Consider the following 5,237-nt stretch of genomic DNA (forward strand, 5'->3'; position numbering starts at 1 on the left):
CATTCATAATAACTATAGAACAGAAAGATTGTTTTAATTTGCTGTCCTAGCTCCGTGACCTGATGAATACACTGGGAACAGTCCTTAGTTTGAGGAAGGTCAGGTGAAGCCTTTACTGTACAAGTCTAAAATTTAAGAAAAGTGAGTCCCACGATGAGCTTCCTCATGCTTCGGCCATGTGTAGACCAGTCAGCTTCCGGGTGTGACTGGAGCAGGGCTTGTTGTCTTCTTCAGGGTCACTTTCAGGGGTTATGTGGGCTTGGTCTTGCCTCCCAGGTTTCAGGTGCAGGTTTTACACAGCAGTGGTGGATCCAGGCTGGGATTCCTTCTACCTTTAGGGCGGTGGGTGTGGTCAGGATGAGGGTCTGGGATCCTTTCCCCTGTGGACGCAAAGGGGCTACATTCCAGTCCTTGATCCACACTCGATCACCTGCGGAAAAAGAGTGAACGGGGGAGAATAAGCTAACGGGGGGGCATCTCTCATTTACCTAGGCTGAAGTTGTTTGTGTCATTTTTCCTAAGGCCTGTGGCTGTCTCTGTAACTCAGTTTCACCTAACTCTTGGAGTGCCCGGGAGTCCCCGTGGTATGGGAGGGGGTCTATGGTATAATATTTCATAAGGGGAATATCCTGTTCTCTTGGAGTACGTCTAATCTTAATACCATAGGGAGAGCCTGTATCTATTTTAATCCTGTTTCCTGACACACTTTCCTTAAGCTATTTTGATAGTCCGATGTATCCGCTTCACCTTTCTGGAACTCTGAGGTTGGTAGGCAGCACGTAGTTTCCGTGTGATCTTTAATACCTTTACCATCTTCTGCACTGAGTCAGCCACTAACGCCGGCCTGTTATCTGAGCCAATTCATAAGGGCAGTCCAAATCTAGGAATAAGATCTCGAAGAGGCACACGGGTTACTTCATGAGCTTTCTCAGTTCATACGGGATAAGCCTCCACCTTCCTAGAGTAGGTACACAGGGGAATGAGTAAGTACTTGTTACTTGTACACTTTGGCATTTCTGGGAAGTCCACCTGGAGACCTTCAAAGGGGGCTGCTTCATGAGCTTGTATGCCGGCGGAACGGCTGAACCCTGCCTGGCATTGTGCTGTCGGCAGGTAACACACCGCTGCGCCACGGTTTTGGCAAGGGCTGACAAATGCTAGATGTAGAAGTACCAGCCTAACAACTTTTCAAGTGACTTCTGACCTAGATGGGGGGGTTTCATTCACCCCCAGTACAACTGCGGCTTCTAGCAGCGGTGGCACAGCTACTCTCCTATTTGGTAACCGGATCCTTCCTTCTTCCATGACCTGTCCTCCCTCTGCCTGGGGAAAGTCTTTTTCTTCTTTAGAATAAGTAGGTACAAGGTCAGGTGCTTGAGGGAGCAGGATGAATGTGACTGATGCCCAGTAGGCGGGGATGTTGCTTTTAGAGCTTCTGAGTCAGCTCTTGAGTTCCCTAAGGTAACCGAGGTGGAGACTACCACCTTGTGGGCTTTCTACACTGCTTCTAATAATTGCAAGATTTTATGTCTGTTTCTCCAGATTTCAACAGGTCCTTTTCTTTATATAATGCTCCAAGCACTTGGAAGGTTAAAAAGGCATACTGAGAGTCAGTGTAAATGTTTTCAGCCTTACTTTCACTGAGTTCTAAGGCCTGAATTAAAGCAATGAGCTCGGCTTTCTGGGCTGAAGTGCCCTGGGGCAATGATCTGGTGTCAATAGCAGTGTCCAGGGTTACCACCGCATATCCTGCACATCTCTCTCCTTGTGGGTTGATGAACCTGCTCCTGTCCATGTATGGCTTTCAGTCTACTGATGCCCAAGGCTGGTCCCAGAGGTCAGGCCTGCTAGAGTAAACTGAGTCCAACACTTCTACACAGTTATGCTCCACAGGGCTCTCTGATACCGGGAGCAAGGTGGCGGGTTCAGGGTATTACAAACTTCAGTGGTTATGTGGGGATTTATCACAGAGCAAGCTTTGGTACTTGGTTAGTCTAGCATTCGTTAGCCAATGATGTCCTTTGGTAGTCATTAAAGTCACCACAGCATGGGGGCCTTTATGTTCAGGTTTTGCCTAAGAGTTAGTTTTTGTGCTTCTTGTGCTAGCAGGGCAGTTGCTGCCAAGGCCCTCAAACACAGGGGCTAACCTTTAGAAACCCCATCTAGTTGTTTAGAGTGGTAGGCCACTGGCCTCAGCCAGGGCCCCACAGTTTGGGTCAAAACTTTACCTGCCATCTTTTCTCTCTCTGACACATATGGTGTAAAAGGCTTTGTCAGATCAGGTAACCCCAGGGCTGGGGCTTACGTAAGATTTTCTTTTTTTTTTTTTTTTTTTGAGACGGAGTCTCGCTCTGTTGTCCAGGCTGGAGTGCAGTGGCACGATCTCCACTCACTGCAAGCTCCGCCTCCCGGGTTCACGCCATTCTCCTTCCTCAGCCTCCCGTGTAGCTGGGACTACAGGCGCCAGCCACCGCACCCGGCTAGTTTTTGTTGTTTTTTTTTTTTTTTTTAGTAGAGACGGGGTTTCACCGTGTTAGCCAGGATGGTCTCGATCTCCTGACCTCGTGATCCGCTCGTCTTGGCCTCCCAAAGTGCTGGGATTACAGGCTTGAGCCACTGCGCCCGGCCAAGATTTTCTTTTAACTCATGAAAGGCTTGCTGTTGTTGGGATCCCCATTCAGAAGGCTCCTGGTCCTCCCCATTTGTGACTCCGTACAGAGGCGTGGCAAGTACTGAAAAGTTTTTGATCCACGATCTGCAGAACCTCAGAGCTCCTAAGAATTTTTTCACCTGCTTTCTGGTTTTAGGCTTCGGTAGGTTGCAAAAGACTCGCTTTCTTCCTGATCCCAGGCTGCACTCCCCCTGTTGGATAGTAAATCCTGGGTTACATACCTGCTGTTAGCAGATCTGGACTTGCTTCTTGGACACCTTATACCTACGGTCCTCCGGGGGCCGGAGTAGGGCATCCATTCCCTTCGTGCACCCAACTGCCATGGGGTGTCCGAGCAGAATGTCGTCAATGTACTAGCAACACGCAGCCCAGGCCTCTGGAGGGAAACTTCTGGAGGTCCCGAGCCAGTGCTTCCCGGAAGGTGGTGGGGGAGTTCTTGAACCCTTGCAGAAGCCAGGTCCAAGTGTACTGAGTGGTGACACCTGACCCCAGATCTTCCTACTGAAAGGCAAAGAGCTTCTGGCTCTCAGGGGCTAGTCTAAAAAAAGCATCTTTCAGGTCTAAGCAGGAGAACCAGCTGTCCTCAGCTGACAACAACCTTAACAACGTGTACGGGTCAGGTCCTGTTGGATGTAAAGTCACTGTAGCTTGACTGACTAAGCGTAAGTCCTGTACCGGCCTGTAGTCCTTGGTTCCTGGCTTGGGAACAGGCAGGAGGGGAGGGTTCTGTGGAGACTGACAAGGGACTATAATTCTAAAGGCTCTCAGGCTCTTGAGATGGACCTGGATACTTTCAAGAGCTTCTCTGGAGACCGGGTACTGTTTTTGCTTGACTGGCTTGGCCCTACACTGAACTTTTATAAGTACTGGGGATTGGTTAACTGCCAACCCTGGAGGGTTGTCTTCTGTCTACACCCTTGGCCACTGCTTAGCCAGAGTTGGTCTTATCTCTTGGCCCGGCTCAGTTAAGAAAAGGCTCCACTCCTCCTCCCAGGGGACCGTAAGGGCCATAATGACTCCAGTTCCGGGTGACCTTAGCTGTAAAGAGCCGTGCTCTGCAGAAGAGATGGTGGCTCTCAGCTTGCTAAGCAAGTCCTTTCCTAGCAAGGCCAAGGAGTAGTCAGACATGTACAAGAACTGGTGGATCACTTTATGTCCTCCTACAGTACAATTCCAGGGCAAGCAGAAAGCTTGCTTTGCTGAAACTCCCATGGCTCCGATTGTATCAACAGTCTTTTTGGATAAGGGGGCAACTGAGGTGGTTACTACTGAATGTTCAGCATCGATATTGGTAAGAAAATCAATGTCTTTGCCCCTAACTGTCATCTTGACCGTGGGCTCTTTGGGGGCACTTGAGCCCAGTCCTCCTCAGTTCAGTAACTCTTCTGCTATATTGCACAGGCCTCCTTCTGGGGCCTCCTGCTCTGAGCCACCTTGTTTTCCTTTTAGCTGAGGGCACTTGTCCTTCTAATATTCTTCTTATATCCTGTTTCTTTACAATAAGCACACTGGTTGCGCTGCAGGTTCAGGCGGCCAGGCTCGGTATCTTTCTGGGGCACATGCCGACCCAGGAGTGTTCTCAGAATCCATGTTGCTCAAGCTGGCTGGAGTACCCCACAGGGATGCTCCACAGGGCAGGCCTAAGCCACCTAAGGGGCTGCCTTGACCTTCTGTTAATCACCTCACTTCGCAATCAGGGAACCAAGAAATGTGGCATGATGAGCCACAGACAATACCTCTCAGACAATGGGTTGAAGAAGAAAGTGGCTTTATTTGGCCCATAGCATTCGTGGACTCGCGTCTCAAGAACCGACCTCCCCAAAAAAGAAATTCCTGGCCCTTTTAAGGGCTTACAATTCTAAGGGGTCCACATGAAAGGGCCATGATAGATCTAGCAAGCGTGGGGAACGTGACTGGGGGCTACATGCATCAGCTAACAGAACAGAAAGTTTTGCAGTGCTTCTTCACACAATGTCTAGAATTTACAAGTAACATAATTAGTTTAGGTCAGGGGTTGATATTATTATTATTATTATTATTATTATTATTAACCACTGGGGCTGGGTGGTGGCGCCAAGGTCGTCTGGCTATTTATCTTACTTCTGTTTCTTTCTGACTTTTTGCTTACTTCATTTCCTCCTGTCTTATAAACCAGGCAAGGGGGAGGGAGGAGGGCAGCAGGAGAAGTGGTGGTCTCCTTCCTACCTCAGCCTCCAGAATAGCTGGGACCACAGCCGCGCGCCACCACACCACACTAATTTTTGTGTTCTTGGTAGAGATGGGCTTTCACCATGTTGCTCAGGCTGGTCTCCAACCCCAGGGCTCAAGGGATCCAGCCACATCGGCCTCTCAAAGTGCTGGGAGTACTGGCATTTTGTTCTATCAAAGATTGCTATTATCATAGGATGGGACCCACCCTCAATAATACTTACAATGGCGCTGGTGGTCCTCGTCTGTGTCCAGCATTAAACATCAAGGCAGTTTCCTCCATGTTGAGAGCTGAGATCAGCCTGTGATCCATAGGGAGGTGAGGGGGCTGTGCTCTACATGGGGTTTGGTTAGGGCC

General features: G+C 49.4%; 1 protein-coding gene and 1 long non-coding RNA gene across 2 annotated transcripts in view; one reads left to right on the forward strand and one right to left on the reverse strand.

The window, feature by feature from the left end:
• LOC117093629 (zinc finger protein 468) overlaps nt 1-5,237 on the forward strand; it is a 170,675-nt gene that overhangs the window by 39,003 nt on the left and 126,435 nt on the right. The window lies entirely within an intron of this gene.
• LOC117093653 lies at nt 340-5,198 on the reverse strand. Its single transcript, XR_004441182.1, has 3 exons — nt 5,104-5,198; nt 748-893; nt 340-430 (listed from the first exon to the last, which is right to left on the reverse strand). It is a non-coding gene; the product is annotated as an uncharacterized LOC117093653 (long non-coding RNA).

This window comes from Trachypithecus francoisi, unplaced genomic scaffold (genome assembly GCF_009764315.1).
Source record: "Trachypithecus francoisi isolate TF-2019V2 unplaced genomic scaffold, Tfra_2.0 Lachesis_group12, whole genome shotgun sequence".
NCBI lineage: Eukaryota > Metazoa > Chordata > Mammalia > Primates > Cercopithecidae > Trachypithecus > Trachypithecus francoisi.